At 36.2% G+C, this 19,587-nt stretch overlaps 1 protein-coding gene across 1 annotated transcript in view; it reads left to right on the forward strand.

Annotated features, from left to right (window-relative positions):
• Nucleotides 1-14,023: 14,023 nt before the first annotated feature.
• The window catches only part of LOC132126573 (cyclin-dependent kinase 18-like), an 82,968-nt gene continuing 77,404 nt past the window's right edge, over nt 14,024-19,587 (forward strand). The window contains exon 1 of the mRNA XM_059537909.1: nt 14,024-14,353. The gene's annotated coding sequence lies outside the window, so the exon portion shown is untranslated. The remainder of the gene's footprint in view (nt 14,354-19,587) is intronic.

Consider the following 19,587-nt stretch of genomic DNA (forward strand, 5'->3'; position numbering starts at 1 on the left):
TTATCTCGGTGTAAAGGCAATTCACACACTGCTGGCTAGGTGTCTGCGTAGACTATTTTGAGCTTCTATCAGCTTAATGAGAGGACTGCTGCCAACGCAGACAAACTAATGCTAAACACACTCAATTTAAACCCTAAAGATAACTCTGGAAGGACATGAGTGTTAAAAATAAGTGTCAGGTGAGCCCCAATCGCAAAACAGTAGTTTAACCAATGTGTCACTTCTGCAGGTTACCACATATGCATGCTGGTCATGTACAGTAGTTCCTCGGCCATTTATGTGAAATATGTCACCCTACAAATCAGTGGTGAGACACCAAATTTAAGAGTTTACCAACTGGTTTCACTTCTAGAATTCCGAAATGGACTTTTTAAACACTAAATGGAGTAAACAGCATTATTTAGATTGGCATAAATGAAAATTAGGCTGTGCACTGCAATAAAAAGAAAGGAAAAAGAAAAGAAAAACAAAACCTATTCAATACAATGATTTTTGACTTATTTTGCAGGTAGAGTATCTAAAAATTGACAATTTTGCCATTATTTTGTCATTTTCAAGTTGTTCCAAACCTATGAGTTTCTCTCTTCTGCTAAACACAAAAAGAAGATATTTGTAAGAATGTATGTAACAAAACTGTTGTTGGTCCCCATTGACTTTGATGGTACTTTTTTCCCCATACTTTACATCGTCCACTGCTCAATATGCAGCATTAAATTAAGATAAATAACATTTGGTTCTAGGCCAGAAACACAAACTATCTATAATGCTTACAAGAAAACATCTTAAATTACAAACAGAAGTTCTATTAGCATCAAGCCACATTTGAAAATGTATGTAATTATTGTATTTTCACTTAAAACCCATTTTTAATCATCGAGTGCATGTAATAACTTCTGATTGTGATATATAGTATAACAGGCATACAAGGACTCTCTGTGTGTTTATTGTCATAAACATCCTTTATCATTATAAAAAATACCATGAGCTGCCTACAAAACACATACAGAAAATGTATTGTCAATCATATCTATTTGCTTTCATATTTCATATGTAGAAATATGTTTCAATATTTTTTAATACGGAAGATCTAGAGAGTGAACGTGCTCTGACTCACATAACATTTGTGCACGTGGAAGTAAACGGACACTCCAGATCACATAATTCAGTGGAGAATTAACTGAAATTCAATTAAGAATGTGAGAATACATGTAAATCTGTTCTAAGATAAACTCATCATCTCTTCTCTCTCGGAATACTCTTCTTCTGTGTTTGTTTACACTGGTCTTCGAAACAGCGCCACCACTCCTGCTTTTTTGTGCAACAGCAGCTGCTCCAGGCACGTGATCTTAGCTCAAATCTGATTCAATGGCCCATTTCATCACGGCGCGGATGGGAAAAAAAATCCTTGCTTTTTCGCGCTGCGAATAATCGCGCCTTGTGTAAATAGACCCATAGGGATCTGTTGTTTTGATTCAAAAGTATCATCGCACTGAACATTCATGCCAAATTTTTGTGTTCAGTGTGTAAAGGCGTTTACTAACTGACTACAATACTGCATACTGAAAGGAAGGTAACTGGCAGTTCCTATTGGATTGGTAAGCATTACACATCTGCCGGGAGTCAAATGCTATGGTCCATATGGAAGCAAAACCAGGTTTACTGGATAAAGGCTTCAAGCAATAAGCATTTATGGGTTTGTGATAGTATTCAACTAATTACACATTATTTGACTCTAAATGATATGTAAGAACAAAACTTTATCTTTAAATGTCAATCAGATTTTTGTTACTTTTTAAGTGGGTGGTTCTTGGCCAGAAGAAGTAGCAAAATACATCAGATTTTCAGACTTATCATTCTGTCTCATGACCTTGCTTTCATTCTCCCCAAATTAAATGTGGTGTCTTCTCACTAAGGTCTTTAGTCTTCTTCAGCCTTCTTTCTAAGGTTGTATAATCAATGTGACATATGAATCAGAGCTATTAGAAATGCTTGTTGACTGCTAACTTTGTCGGCTGTTAGTCATCATACGTTTGACATATGAGAAAAGATGGAAGAAATCCTTGGCAGAGAACAGCAAAATATTGAGCCAGGTGTTTTTGTCTCAAGATGAGACTCTTTGAATGAAGATCCAGTCTTAATGAAATAGTGGCCGTCTGTCTTCACAGGGATGCCTTTGCCTTTCATCTCCTTTGTTCTATGACTTGAAATATCAATTTGAAGCTCCTTTAAGTGTGGAACTTGCATAATTCAAAGGCCAGCTAATGCTTTTGTCGAGAGAGGCCAGTGCCTTTCATCCCTCAGCGTCTCTGAGCTGCTGTTGTGAAACCTGGAGCCGGCGCTGCTGAGCCGCAGCCGCACAGCTGAGGGGAGTTCTGCTGTTCTGCTCTTGCTTTCACATGAAATGAGAGAGGCTCTTCTGAGAGAAGAAAGCAAGTGAAAGCGAGAGGAATAGTTGTGTTGCATTGGAGTGGAGTTGGCAAGTGTTGAGCCTTTTATATAAATACCTGTGTACTTATATAGTAACTGGATGTGTATGTAAGTACACATTGTTACATAGTATCTACAGCTGTAATATTTATATAACTAAACACATGTAACAACCCTCTGGATGGCTTTTGTAAGTACAAATGTGAAACAGGACATTGGTAACAACACTTTTTTCATTTCACTAAGTACTTGTGTAACAGGAATTATATAACTACATTTTGTAACAACAACTTCTATAAGAGTAATTGGAACTATATGATGCAGGGGTGGAGATGTGTAGGTTTAGGGGTAGAAATGGGATCCAGAGGGTGAAGTTGGCTAGGTTTAGGGGTGAAAATGGGATCCAGGGGGTGAAGTTGGCTAGGTTTAGGGGTGGAAATGGGATCCAGGGGGTGGAGATGTGTAGGTTTAGGGGTGGAAATGGGATCCAGGGGGTGAAGATGGCTAGGATTAGGGGTGGAAATGGGATCCAGGGGGTGAAGTTGGCTAGGTTTAGGGGTGAAAATGGTATCCAGGGGGTGGAGATGGGTAGGTTTCAGGGTGGAAATGGGATCCAGGGGGTGAAGATGGGTAGGTTTAGGTGTGGAAATGGGATCCAGGGGGTGAAGTTGGCTAGGTTTAGGGGTGAAAATGGGATCCAGGGGGAGAATTTGGCTAGGTTTAGGGGTGGAGATGTGTAGGTTTAAGGGTGGAAATGGGATCCAGAGGGTGAAGATGGGTAGGTTTAGGGGTGGAAATGGGATCCAGGGGGTGAAGTTGGCTAGGTTTAGGCGTGAAAATGGGATCCAGGGGGTGAAGTTGGCTAAGTTTAGAGGTGAAAATTGTATCTAGGGGGTGGAGATGTCTAGGTTTAGGGGTGGAAATAGGATCCAGGGGGTGAAGATGGCTAGGATTAGGGGTGGAAATGTGATCCAGGGGGTGAAGTTGGCTAGGTTTAGGGGTGGAAATGGGATCCAGGGGGTGGAGATGTGTAGGTTAGGGGTGGAAATGGGATCCAGGGGGTGAAGCTGGCTAGGTTTAGGGGTCAAAATGGGATCCAGGGGGTTGAGATGTGTAGTTTAGGGGGTGGAAATGGGATCCAGGGGGTGGAGATGTGTAGGTTTACTGGTGGAAATGGGATCCAGGGGGTGGAGATGGGTAGGTTTAGGGGTAGAAATTGGATCCAGGAGGTGGAGATGGGTAGGTTTATGGGTGGAAATGGGATCCAGGGGTGGAGATGTGTATGTTTAGGGGTTGAAATGGGATCCAGGGGGTGCACAACTGTAATACCCGTGTACTTACATGGTAACTCCTCAGGAACTGTCCACTTAATATAAAGTGTAATATTCTAAACACCAACCACAATTAATATGGAAAGCCTAACTTACTGGCCGCTGCTGTTTAACATCAGAGTAATTACTTTATAAGTCTAATTTAAAGTCTAACACTTTCTTTGCCAAAACGCGCTGTTAGTCCTGTTACACATTTGTACTTTCATTAACAAAAAGTGTTGTTACCAATGTCCTGTTACACATTTGTACTTACACATACCATTCAGAGGGTTGTTACATGTGTGTAGTTACACAAACATTAGACCTGTAGATACTATGTACCAATGTGTACATACACTGTGGTTGCATACTACGTACACATCTAGTTACTATGCAAGTAGGCTACACAGGTATTAGGCACACTTAATATATAGTGGAACCAAACTGCCTTTTAATTTATGATTAAATAAATTAGAAATAGTTTTAATTTCCCATTCGCTTTATGTCTTATAAATAGTAGACACTCAAATATTATAGAAACATATTAGCTGAGAATTTTAGACAAATTTGGGCCATTATTCGAATCATAAACCATAAGGTAAGTCAACCCTGTCTTGGGCATATATATTACGGTTAAATACGTTTTCATTGCAAAATTAAGCAAATTATATGTTCTAAAAGGTATGATGACCCTTTCCTAAACAGGGTTATTTGTCTGCTTTCAAATTATTAATACATGAAATATTTTATGTAGACTATTTGTTTTTAAAGAAACTCATACAATTCGCAAATATTTTTTTTCTTATTGGGAGAAAAACTGTGATATTTGAATGCAGTTTTTTGTTTGCATGTTATTGCCCCCACACCAAGCTATTGAACACACTGGATTATATAAATATGACTGAATTATTAGTTAAAATATTCTTGTAAAATATCAAGATGATAGGGTGGACACAATGATATACAATAAACAATATAATTACAACATCAATCACATTGATATCCCCTCCTCCACCACCAACACTAGCAATATTAACTACAAATTAATGATATGTCCACCCTGTCATGTTTATGTGAATAAGTGGCTGACAGAGTGGACATTCAGCAACAACAACAGGGGGGACATTTTGAGCTTCAATTAGCATATTAGCTTCTAGCTAGCATCTAGCTAAATAGTCTGGATGTTGAAGAGAATTCGGTATATTTAAATGTATATATTTTGAAAATACTGTATCCGGATCACTTCTGGCATATTTTATGCTGACAGGTTTGACATATTAAGCTTTGGCAAAGCAAGTAAGCAAACTCAGATGAAGAAAATTTGTCAACTAAAAAGTCACCAACTTATTCACCTCAGCCGTTGAAATTCTTGCCACTGAAGAGACAAAAAAATCTGTTGTCACTAAAGCGGAAAGCCTTTTTTTAAAAGTGGCAGATTCTCCAATACGACAGGGTGGACAACCATTTAAGGGACATGGACAAACTCTTAATGTTTTAAAAATATATATATTTATGTTAGAAGAAAGAAAATAAGAAAAACTTTAAAGTATTCCCAGAATGTTGAGGTCACCAGTCACACTTATTGGGAAATATCTTTTGTTCCGGACTGTGACAATATATCATCTTCATGCAGTGTAATGGAATGATGGCATCACGGTCTGATAATGGAGCTTTTATTGCCACCAAGGTCATCAGAAAACTAGCAATTGGCTCTGACTGAACGCAGTGTGCATGCGGCCCACTGACAAAGAGCATCACTAATCAAAATTAAGCCTCATTGAGATTTCAATGAGATTAACTGAGAGGAATCTAAAGAACACAGTTTGTTCCTTTGTCTTCTGCTCATCTCACGGTTGGGTTCAGATGGAATTTCCACCAGGAGAATAATCACTCTTATTTTCTGACCTTGCGGAGTGATTATTTTTCTTGTACCACGGAGCGCAGACAATTAATTCATTCATTCTAATCAACAAGTAAATAAACAAGCTTATTGTTTTAAGTGATTGTTTACAGCATTTCTCTGGTAAATGATTAAACTATAAGTCTTAGGATTATTAGAGTATTATTAAAGTTGATTAAACAGATTTTAAACTTAGTCAACATAAAAAGACTTAAAGTTCTGTACTTTAACGTATTTCTGAGTGAACGTCTAAATGGCTTTTGGGCTGAGAAAGTTATTAAACTTTGTTGAAAGGCTGTAAAGAAAAACCGGTTTTCAACATTTTAAGACTGTAAAATAAGGTCAATTTTTATGGGCCATGTTCACCATTTTTAAAACAAACAAAAAAAGAACATTCAAATGATGAAAAAAAGTAAAGATGAAGAAATACAATGTATCAGAAAAAGTTGAAGCATTTGTATGATAAGAAAAAGAAAATAACTAAAATTGCTATTGATATCATAAATAGATGAATAATTTGCATGATAGAAGAAAGAAAAGAAAGTATTAGAGAAAAGGTAAAGAAATAGAACAAAAATTGCATGAAGTCAGAAAAAGACAAATAATTTGTATGATAAAGAGAAAGAGAAAAAAAGAAAGAAAGAAACAAACAAAGAAGTTGCATGATTTTTTATGATGGAAGAAATTACATGAGAGAAGAACCAGAAGAAGAACTTTTAAGATAACAAGAGGAAGAAGAAATCGATGATGAAGAATTGCTATGATAGAAGAACAACAACGACAACAAAGAGGATAATGAATTGTTTGATACCAAGAAGAAGAAGAAGAAGAATCAGTAAATATTTCTCAGGCAAAAGATGTGTACCATAACCTGAAGGTGAATGTTTTATAGATTACCCTAAAAGGACTTTTCCTTAAAAAAAAAAAAAAAAGAATGATTCAGATGACATTCGGCATGTAGACTGTGTACAACAGGTTCAGAAAATCATGCAGATCATTTAGAGGCCTTAGAAAAGTGTGCATCAAATTTGAAACACTAGGCTATATAGGGTTAAAAAAGCAAAGATCTTTAACAGAACCCCTAAAGTTCTGAAGAGCAGAAGCAGACATCCCACAAAGGAGCCACACTTCCAAATGAGAAGAGGATACAGCTAAATCGATCGAGAGCCACTGAATCGAGTTCTCTGACAGGGGAAACCTTGATGAAGAGTCTTGTTATCCAGTCAAAGTGCTGAGTCCACGCTTTCCCCACACAGACTCCATCAGACGTGTCCTCTCTCCCAGGGTGTCTCTCCTCACCAAATAAATCAAAGCTGCTCTTTTAAAAAGCTGCAGTTTGTTCTTGTGCAAACACGGCGGGTCCTGCAGCTTGCCACCGCATCACACTCCTGTTTGTTCATTAAATATTAACCCCACTTCCCCTGAAATAGATTTTCATTTTCTGGAGCATTCGTTTGGCCCCACTCAGATCCGAGTTCATTGTGAAGGGCATCACTGATCTAATCAGATCTCAGCGTGTTGCCTGCGGCAGAGAACCCTGTCCCTCTGCTGCTCAATCTCTTTCTCTCTCGTTCCCGACAAGGTCACTCTGCTGTTTCGGTCTCTTTGTTGGCAGAGTTTTCCAGGTTGGTCGGCTGAGTGACTCAGGAGAAAAGGCTCAACGTTTTTAACACAGCTCACTTACAAATACCCCATATATGTTCTGTCAGATTTAGATTCGTATGATCAGATCATTGTTAACTGACAAGCTGCACAATCCACGTTCATTATCAGCTTGGATTTGTGTAGCTTGTCAGTTAACAACGGCTTCGTGTAGTAACAGCTGCTCTATGTGAAATCCCGCTCCTGATGGTATTTACTGCTGATTAGATAACTGGCTTTACTGATGAGATGCACATTAATCAACGGCCAATATATATCATGCACCTCTACTTATAAACCAATATCAGTCCATTGCTTAACTCCATATCATTTATGTAACCCACACATTTGACTATCATGCTTCTAATCACTTATTGTGTATGTCTTTTTAATAACTATGAATCGCTTAAGGATGCATATTCATGTTTAGTATGTGTGTGTTTGAATCTTCTTACTTGAAACGTTTCTGACAATCAGTTATTTGTCAAATGTATCATATTCTTGTTATAGGAATCATGTCTAAAATTATACCCTGCAAGAGCGGGAAAAATCGGACCACGTAATTGATAAGATAACATATGATTTATAGGCGGAAAAATATACAATGCCCCAAACAAAGACAATATCTGATTGGTTAAGAGAGAGGTGTCCCACAGCCCAGTTTAAATCAGTCCCTCCAGGATTTCGCTGAATTTATTGCAAAATCAAGCAAATTCTGAAATTTTTGCAAAAGATTGCAAATTTTCGTAATTGCCACAAATTTTCCGCATAATTTGAGTTTAGAAGCGTCCCATGATGTCATCGCAATGCGCACAGTCAAAGAAAGGCCTTACGTTCTCATTAAGACCAATTTACAAGAGCTACATTGGATAAACAAACCGAAAATTTCAAATTCTGCGAAGAATTCTGTTAAAGCTGATATCAGAACAAACACCACGGATGTAGAAACCAGGAAAAACATTGTTCAATAAACACAAAATCTCCACCATTGACCATCAATTTAACAGTAAACTACAGGGACAACTTGTTGCAGAAATGGTCTAATGTTTTCGAGTGTTTTTAAATGCTTCACACAACTTTTCCCAGCACTTCACTTTAAATATTACCGAATTTGAAAGTTATTTTTAATGTGACTATATTTATTCATCCTTAATAGGTTTCCCCCATGTATAAAACTAAAAGTTTTATAATGTAGGAAAGCAAACACTTATTTAAAAATATATTTTTTTTTAAAAGATATTAAATGACCACTAGTAGATGGCTGCAGAGAAGTAATAAGTACTAGGCCTGGGATCTCCAACCCTGCTCCTGGAGAGCTACCGTCCTGCAGGCTTCAGTTCCAACCCTGCTCCAACACACCTGTCTGTAATTATCAAGTAGCCCTGGACACCTTGATCAGCTGCTTCAGGTATGTTTGATTGGTGTTGGAGCTGAAATCTGCAGGACAGTAGCTCTCCAGGAGCAGGGTTGGAGACCCCTATACTAGGCCATTTTCACTCCTTAAATGTAGCCTATATATTTTTGTATTCATTAAATTATATTTAGACATTATGAATGACAGTAATTAAAGTACATTTTATCAGATGTAATATATTTATTACATCTGTAAGACGTCTGCTAAAGATCTGGGAATTATCTGCTGTGTAATCTGATAAACATCTCAGAAGCAGTTTTACATGCATTCTAATAGATGTCTATTTGACATCTGACAGGAAACATCTTAGAGACGTATTGCAGATGAACAAGCACTCTTAAAAATACATCTTGCATATGTAAATGCAGACATTATATGTCTCCAAGATGTACATGTGTGATTAGGGTGAGTGCTTTACTGTCAGGTGCTGGTGCCACCTTCTGTAGAACTTTTTGGCACTAGTGCTGGTGTCCTCAAACATTAGTCTGGAGACCTACAGTGGTTCTCTAAGTCAGAAAAGTCATAACAGTGTTAGAAGAATGTTGTCTGTGCTATATTTTCACTGATTAACAATAAGATATGCCACAAATATCATTGCAAATTTTGAGAAAGGTCGCAGCAAAATCAGTCATTTTGTTCGCAAAAATCACAAAAAATTATTTTAGTCATGCCTGCTTTTAGCCTTTTAGCTCTTTAGCTTTTAGTCATCACTTTTAGCCATGCTTTTTGCCATTATTTTTTGCATTCTTCAACCTTGGGAAACCCCCTTTTCTACGCCAACAAAGGAAACCCCCTTTAAACATGCAAGTAACTTACCTCCAGACTGAGCTGAACTGGTGTAGGCCTTTCTAATATAGTTTTAACCTCATTGAGGAACTCAATGCGAGGGTTAATTAAGTGATTGATGGCTGTTCATGTCTATGCAATTTCACGTTTTGCTGTAAACTTGGGATTCCACATTTCCATTCTCTTAAACTCATTCTTTCCTAATTTTCTCTCTTCATGCAATTTGTGTGAATGTGTGAGTGCGTGTGCTTATGTGTTAGATGATGACTAGTGTTAGGTGATTCTGTTCAAATTCCCTTTAAAATCTTAAATGATTCCCTTTGAGCTAAACTGACTTATCTCCCTTACACTGAACATCAGCATATAAAACTTTTTTGTACCTCTCACCGAACAACAAGGTTCTGAGGCAAACACAGGCTTTGATCATGTTGTTTGATGTGTTCCAGTAGTTTCCATCACAGAGGTGCATCTGATCCTATCATCCTGTCAGTCCTGACAGCACAGAGGCGTTTGACTGCTTCAACAGAGCCGCGAATCTTAACGGTTCACCAACACCCTACTTCACGCTATTATTATCATCATCAAAGCTGATAAACCATCACATTTATGAAACCTGTTGTGTGGACAATCATAGTTTATAATATCAATATTATCCATTCAAAATAATAATAATAATAATAATTTATAAGGTAGAATGTAAGAGGTTTGAAGTTTCTTTGATTTCTTTATGTCATGTCTCTTCACTGACACTGTTGTCTCCTTGAGAACCAAGTACCGCAGCTCTTCAGGGTGGAAATGATGCCATTACAAATGTGATGAATTGTAAGAAATATTCCCTCTAATTTATTATTTTTTATTTTCTTTCTGAGCAAAACTTTTCTCTATTGGGCAGACATTTCAGCCACCTGAGCAAAAATATTCTTTACATCAGACCAGTATAGCATGCACACAAAAAAGTGTGTAACTTTTAATTTTAATGTGCTATATGTGTTATATTTGAGTTGATTTTTGATGCAAAGATGCTCATTTTAGGTTACCGGAGAATTTTTTTTTACAGTGCTGTGTTATACTTACTAAGAAATTCTATTAAAAATCATTTAAAAAAACCTCACACAAAACAGTTCAATTCTTTATAATAATATAATAATAAAATAAAATAAAAAAATAAAGCAATTATTGCTCAAAATAAAGCAGTTATTGCTCATTAATTCTCTTTTTGAGGTTATTTGGCATAATATAATATAATATAATATAATATAATATAATATAATATAATATAATATAATATAATATAATATAATATATGCATTTTTAGAACTTATATTTATAATATTTATTATTTAGAATATTAATCATTAAAATCTAGCACATATCTGCATTTGAAATGTAGTAAAAATTATTTCTACTGTGCAAATATCATATTTACAGAAACTATATTTAGAATAAGTACTTTTGTGAGTTGCTTATATTTTAATAGGACTTAAATACAATATAATAATACTTATGAGGGACCATCAGAGCTGTGATCTTAGAAGGCAGCTGCGTTTGTAGATAGTAAACAGCAAGGCAGCTCACTCAAAAGTACAGAGTCTGTATTTACTTAAAAAATGTATATATAACGCATAATAACTTCGATGAATTACTTCTATTTTAATGTAAATGTTACCAATTAAATTTTACTTGAACTGTTAAGTAACATAGGGCCTATAAAACATAATTTACATTTATATTTATTCACAGCAGAAGCTTTTATCTAGTGTCTTACAAATGAGGATACACAAGCAGCACAGATTTATCCAAGATAGAAAACAATATCAGACATGCTACTAGACCAAACTTCAACAAAGAGGAAGTGCATAACAGCAGATAGTAGAGAAGATTTTTGAGTGCAATTAAACAAAAGGTTACGAGTTAGTTAGTGGGTTAAGTTAATTAGGGTCTTCATTATTTAGGCCTATGTTCCACTTCTGATCAGGGTTGAGGGTTTATTTTGGGATAATGATGGTCTAACTGCTCATGATCCCCACCGTTTCATTAAAAATAATTGTGTTCAGAACATACAGTACTAAGAAAGTACAGAAAAGTCTCTCTTTTTTGTACCAGTGACTTTAGTTGGGGTCTTCTGTAAACATCACTATCAATTACTGACTGATTCTAACATAAAAAATAAAATCTGCTGACATGCTTCAGCAGAAAATGTGTGAAAGGTGCACAATCCTCTATTTCTGCCGCAGGCACGGTTCTCTGAACCTCATTTCAGTGAAATTACTTTTTCCAATCCAGGTGTGAAAACCTCATTTGGATGCCTAATTTTTGCTGAGCAGTACTCGTTTTGCTGCTGTCTGGGTCATTGGCTCTGAGATCTTCTGCTATACATATTGCACTATATATACAGCAGGTAAAGACACACACAAACATCAACAAACCTCATGTTTGAAATCGAGCTGGAAGTTGTTAGAACATCTGATCTGCTTGCTTAATGAAAAGGAGCTCTGACTCTCTTATTGCTGTGAGACACACAACATCTAACAGGGATTTTGTCAATTTGCGGCTGCATTTTAACACCCCTCTGCATTTTAAAGAAACAGAACTAAACCATACAAATAGTTCAGAACTTCTGTCATCATTTACTCACCCTCATATGTTCCTCCAGCACTCACTTGCTTTGGTGAAACACAAAAACAGAAGTTCTATATATATATATATATATATATATATATATATATATATATATATATACTGTATATATAATTAGTTTGTTTACATTTGCATTTGTATACTTACACTGTAAACCCTAACAAGTTCACAGAACTCAAAAAATATTTTGTAACAGATTACACAAAAACATTTAAGTGATGTTTTTAAATGTTTTAAGTTTACATAAAATTAAAAATTACATTTCCAGGTGCCTTAAGTTATCTTATAAATATTGATATTTCTCAACTTATAATTAGAGTATAGAGTAGAGAGTATAATTATAGAGTAATTCACTGAAAATTTTCTCTTTATTTCAACTCATATAATGTGGGAAATACACTTAAATTTAGTGTTTTGTTGTCAATCCTCAAACTAACCACAGGCACTACTCTTCACCACAACGGTAACACTACAAAACCAACATAACAGAAACCTTGGTAAATTCTAAAATAACACAACATTTAAGTACTATCTTATGTCCCTCTATGTTAATCTTGTGTAAAAACACACAAAATAACTTAATTTCTACATTTATTTTCCTTGTTTTCTGATGCAAAGCATGCTGGGAACTAGAAAAAACGCAATCATTTTAAGTTCACCTTACTACAACAAAATTTTTAGTTTACAGAACTTATTTAAATTAAGTCCAATGAACTAATGTAGTTAACTAATTTCATTTGATTAATTTAATTTTTCGGTTTTACAGTGTACAATAATTTTATATGTGATTATTTTGTGCATATAAACAAAATCTGAATAAAATTGCATATATAAACTGAAAGGTCAATTTTAATAATTAATAAACAGGCCTATAATATTAATCCAACACTGGCATGAAACATTAAAAATTTAAATTTTTAAGAACGCAAGCAAGATTCGCGAACTAGAGGGGAGGGAAATATATTCAATTATGAATAATCAATGAGTTCAATTTCATTCTGTTCCTTACACAAACCTAACGCATGTCTTCAGAAGAATTTTTTTTATTATTATTATGGTATGTAAAAGAGCAGCTTAGACATTCAGCAAATTGTCTCATTCTGCATTAAATTAATTCATATACTGAGACTTAAGTGTTTTTTTTTATTATAGTAAAATATTAAAAAATTCCTTAAAGAAAAATAAAAAAACTTGTTTTCAGAGAATGGATCTTTAACACTTTTGTTGTTGTACTGTACTGTCGGGTTTGTAAACTTTTTTTAAAGTATAAACAAGAAGTCAAAAAATCTGTCAGTGCACTAAATATATTCAAGATTAAATATATCATAATATAATAGTATGCCATTACACAGTGTTGCTTCAAGTTAATGATCTTGGTTTAGAGATTTTTAGCAAATGATACTGTAAAACAAGACAACTACACTCATTAAGAACACTTATCAGCACATATTAACCTCTAATGAAGCCTTTTAACAGTGCATTTCTTTTTTAAAACCAAACCAGCAACTGACTAGCCACTGAAAACCTGCTCTTTCTCAAAGCTGTTCCTTAATTAGTCTACACAGATCTCTCTTAGAAGTGCACTCTAATAACCGTGGGTCGTGTGAAGATGGTAAACCACAAAGCAGAAAAACAAAAGGTTTGACAGCTTAGTACAGCGAAACCCAGTTTAAACTTCCACTAGACAGATCAGCTAATTAACAGCATCCACAACACAGACTATTGGTCCAGAGCCATATTGAACAAGCTCCGGTGTGAAAGAATCACAGTCTCCCGGCAAGCAGAGAGGGCTTGTGTGATGAAGCGCTTTGATTGGCCGTTGCTATAACAATAGGGGAGGAGAGACAGCCAAGTGGGGGTGGAGACCCAGCATGATTATAAAATCCTTCAGAGAGACACATTTGCTTCCTGTATGTGTTTATTTTTGTATTTATTTTCTGTTATGTTTTCCCGCATCTCCTCCTGTCAGAAGGCTCTCTCATGAGCAGAAGCAGGAGGGAGCTCAGAGAGGGACGTGAGACAAACGCCTGTGCCTCTCTCTACTGCATGCACGCGTGCAATGCGTGCTGCAGACTAAATAAGACACCTCCAGTTTTGGAATATCTGTCTGGCAGTGCGCTGACTGCCTCAAGACCTGGAGGCCGCCCTCCTCCTTCTCTTTCTCCTCCCTTTCACACTGAAGGAAGAGTAGAGTAGAGACGGTCTACTGTTTGCCTCCTGCAGACTCCAGCCACTCCTGTGAGTATGCAACCGTTGTCTGTGTTGTGACATGAACTGTTGTGAACTGACTTTATGACATGCTTGAGATGATGTTGACCATGTTGTTATTTAAAAGCTGAAACTGTGTACATCTACATCTAGCACTGGAATAATGCCATAAAGGCTGTTTCCATTCAGGTTTCGCTCATCTTTTTAAACCCACATACTGACGCAATATATGCAGCTTCGGGGTCACGTGTGTTCAGCGGCGTGGGCTTTGATGCACACATGATTCACGGCTGGGACTATACATTTGCGGAGAGCGTCCTTTAAAGTGACACATTGCAATGTTTACATAACACGCCTGCTTATCGCAGCCTATCTGACAGTAGGCACACCACTCGAACGCACAAATAGTCAGTCAATAACATTAGTGTGAAGCAGGGCCAGTGTGAAGGCACACTAGGCGGCTGGCAGTGGCTCATTAATGCAGAAAGGAGCTATTAATAAACGAGTCATGCATCTTGAAGTCAAACAGCCCACTGGCTGTGGCCGCACTCTTAAAAGCAAAGCCTATCAAGGCCGCTTTGGGCTCTTTGTAAGAGTAAAAAGTTTTTCGAGCAGAAAAGTGTTTTAGTTTCTGGATCTTGAAAGCAACAGTATGTGATGGTTTCCCACAGAACGTGCGAGTAAAAGTTGAGCTGTTTGAAAGAGTCAACAGAGAAAGCATGAATTCACAAGCAACTTTTCAGAGTAGAAGGTCTTGAAAAGCTCATGTGATCATGGAGATGATCCAGAGAGGGCATGTGGAAAGACACACATCATGTTTAGGTTTGCTTGAGGGAAGGTTACTTTTATTTAAATGTTAAAACAACTTTGGTACTGGCTACATGTTGTTCATGAGAAATCCACAGTCATTGCATTAAGTTGCAACTCAATCGCTAAAATGCTTTTAGCACTAAAATGCTTTTAGCACTAAAATGCATAAGAGAGCAATGTTATATAGCTCAGATCATTTGGTCAATCAACAAACCATTAATTACAACTTTTGCCTCAATAAACTCCTTATTAGTTGCTTATTAATAGTTAGTAAGGTAAGTTTAGGTATTGGGTATGATTAGCGATGTAGAATATGGTCATGCTTTATAAGTACTTATAAACAGCCAATATGTTAATAATAGGCATGCTAATAATAAGCTAACTAGTTAATAGTGAGAATTGGTCTCTATATTAAAGTGTTACCGAGATATTGACAGCAACTTAGCAAATTCGAGCATAGTTTGAACAACTCAACAGTCACATTAATGTACTGGAGTAATAAAAACAAAAAAACAATAGCAAAAGTCTCTATTTCATCTAAAACAAAACTACTGAGACAAAATAGGTCTTTATATGTGTGTGTTCCTTGCTATAATTGGAAACCCAGTGGAAACAATAATAGAAATGGTTATTTTTATTAGTTACTCATGCTGACCAGTCAGTCTCCTCATAATTTGCTCCACAAACTTTATTCCACATGTGGAAGATAACCTTCATTTAATAAACAGAGAGAGTACGAGGATAAATCTGAGATGTGGTGAAGACAACAGTATTATGTAAGTTTATGAGTTCCTTAGGATGAGAATATGACAGATATTATCACCTCAGTCTAGACAGCCAGCAGTTCCTCTCAAAGCTAAATTGTGTATTCAGGAGGAGCAATTGAGGTTTGTTGGTCTTCTAACTCTTCTAAAGTACCCTTCCTCGGCTGTGAGGCCGTACTTCAAGAAGGCGATTGAAGATAATTGCGCAATTTTGCCAAGGAGAGCAGCATCCAATGAGAGGTTTTATTGCTCGTTTGAGATAAATGGTGCCTGGCATAGAGTGACGGCTGCAGTGACGCACAAAAATGTCCTAAGCAAAACATATCATATATCATGTGCTTGGCTCCGGTGATGTTAATGGCCCGGTGTAAGGGAGCAAAGTATCAGGAGACAACAAAAGCTCCTTCAAGAATTTCCCTGTTGTTTGTATTCAAGCTGGGATACAATTTCAGAGCCCTGTGATTATAAAGAAGTGCTCTTTGCCTTTCTTCTCTGGCTTTGAAATGGAAATAACACAAAATTCCCTGTCTAGATAGAAATAGCACATGGGGAGAATGAATACGCCGTCCTTTATTGTGCATGATTCATGTTAGTCAAAAGAGCTGCTGTGCTTTAATGGTGACAGGAAGATGAGAATGAGGTCAACCCAACATGGACACCAGGGTACAGGCCCGGGGCAGCACACAGCTGTCTGTTCAGCCTCTTCACCAGCTGCCCTCTCGCTATCTCTCGCCTCACTGCTCACGGTCCTGTGAACGAATAACCTCTGTTCACACTGCTAGCAAGCGCTTCTCAGTAACTTTCACACCACCGACGGATTCATCACACAAAACAAGATGCTGGACGTTGTCAATGAACTTACGCAACTTATGTTTGAAACTTTCATGAGTTTGCAACAGGGATGTGAGGAATGACTAAAATCTTAATCACAGTATGAGTCAATTTATACTATGATATAAAATCACATTGTAGATATTTTTGCATGAAAAAAGTTAATAATAGTTAATAGTTAATAATAAATAATCATTCATAGTTAATAAATGATAGTACACACACATTTTTAAATGTGTATTATAATAATAGATAATAAATAATAATAATAATAATAATAATAATAAATCAAAACTTAAGATTATTCATTACAAAAAATTATTCATAATTAATAAAAAAAACATTTAGTCATTTAGCAGACACTTTTAACTAAAGCGACTTACAAATGAGAAACAATCAAAATCAGCAAAAGAGCAATGATACGCAAGTGTTACAAGTCTGTTAGCTTAACATTAACATTACATAACAATTAAGTAAAAGTATCAACATTAAACAAATATTATAAAATGTATTGCTCTGTTTCTGATTAAATGAGCTATTGTTAAATACTATTGCACGAATAGTGCTTGTGAGCACATATACATTTCTATATTAATATAGGTGCAATTTTGCTCAAAGACCAAACAAAAGCATCTAAACTCTGAATACAATGTGGTACATATCCTCTCACCACCTAGCCCTTGTTTGCCCTAATCAACAAATTGCATGCTGATATATAAGCTTAAGTACTTAAAGACATGTGCAACTGAAATAATGAGTAATTAACATTCAGCTAATTACATTCACAGAGAGACATGTGCTCTATTGTAGTAATACAGTCAGTATGCAAATTATATATATTTTTTTTATAAATCTTTTAGGGTGGAGATTTTAATTTGAAGTTTGTCATATTTTGGTGCATCAAGCACAACTAGATAATCAGTGATAATTTTGAAATTATACTTGTAAATATATATTTATTTTAAAAAATATATATAAAATGCTAAAAATTGACTGATCTTTAAGGGGTCATATGATTCGATTTCAATTTTTCCTTTCTCTTTGGAGTGTTATAAGCTCTTGGTGCATAAATAAGATGTGTAAAGTTGCAAAGACTAAAGTCTCAAATCCAGTCCAAATCCGAAAATGTATAAAAGTTCAAGAGTCAACCACACACCACTAAAACCACTTGTTCTAACACACACCTACATCTCTAGGTCTCAATGTGGGAAGATTTGCATAACAGCGCCCAAATGTTCATGCAAAGAAAGAAGGCGTAACTTTTATTTTCTCTGTTGCCACTGGCGTCATGTCGTGGAGTCGCTGTGTGTTTTGTTGTGAAAGCTTAACTACTTGTTTGGTCTTCCAAAAGAGGACACGACTAGAAATCAGTGGTTAAGTTTTATTTCAACACACTGTTCCAGAACAGTGCAACCCAAATATTCAGATGTTTGCTGTACATTTTATGGAGGATGAGGACTGTTTCCTGAACTAGTAGCCTACAATGCGTCTGTTGCACAACTGCTGTTTCTATAAAGTGGGGCAGGTAAACGTAGTTAAACTGTTTGTTGGCTTGTTTGTTGTTTCTCAGATCACAAATGCAGACATGGTTTTATGTTTACACAGTGAGATTCTGTCTTACACTCCCCAATAAATAAACCAATACCCCAAGTTATTCAGTTACTCCTAACAGTACACTGACTAAACTGCTAAAAGAGAATCAATGATGGGATGTGCAGGAGCAGAGCAGCTGGACTGAGTCTTGTCCTGCTGAGAGATGGCATCACAGTATGGTAAGGGGCGTAACATTTCCGTCACACGCTTGAGGTATTCAACCAATCACAACGCACTGGATAGCTGGCCAATCAGAACACATCTCGCTTTTTCAGAACGATGAGCTTTGTAAAAATCGATGAGTTTCAGAAAGGCGGGGCATAGATGAGAAACAATAATGTGCATTATATGGAAAATAATGTTTTTTTTTTAACCTTAAACCACACAAACACATTGCATTACACCAAATACACAATATAATGTTATTTTTAGCAGCATCATATGACCCCTTTAACAGCTGCAGATCGATAACAGTCAAAATTAAGTATTTACTGTAATAGATGTATTTTACACATACAAAACCTACTTTGCTTAACTTTGGGAGATTCAACCGTCTCCCTCTTTATAACTTGCACCCTGAAAAGTCACTGAGAGAAAGAGTGTGAGAAAAAGAGAGATACACTATTGATCTGCACAGACTAATTTTGCTGTTTAAAGTCTCTATAGGGCACTTATTGATTTACTAGAAATAACTTATAGGACTGAGTGCTTATTGATCGAGCGTGGTTTCACAGCGCTGATGACATCACTATAAATCTTTGAGTGATTACAGGAGACTAATGGTCTGCTAACTAGACAAATAATTACACCCTCATAAATTAACAGTTCTTCATTACACGCCATATGGCACAGAGAGACAAAGGTTCTGCGTTCAGTGTATTTTAATTACTATGGGCAACGTAATTTATTGTGTGCGGTGTATTTTATCTCTGGCTATATATGCATACAGTACATAAGCTTAACATGTCTGTCTGTAGATCGTCAAAGCTGCTACTGTTTCAGAACAAATGCAACCATTCTCCAAATAAAATAAATGATCGAATAAATAGACTTACAGTATTAATGGATTCTGCCAAGTCAAACATTGAAAGAAAAAAAAAAAAAAACATTGTGCACTTTGATGTAAACAAGCACGGGTGATAAAGCGCACATTCATTCTCTGACAGCAGATTGCGCTAATCTGCAGAAATGCAGCCGTTACCCCGGAAACACCGTAAACAAAGCAGCTGCACTACTTTCTCTTTCTAAAAGGTCATTCAGATTTGT

This window comes from Carassius carassius, chromosome 44 (genome assembly GCF_963082965.1).
Source record: "Carassius carassius chromosome 44, fCarCar2.1, whole genome shotgun sequence".
Taxonomy (NCBI): domain Eukaryota; kingdom Metazoa; phylum Chordata; class Actinopteri; order Cypriniformes; family Cyprinidae; genus Carassius; species Carassius carassius.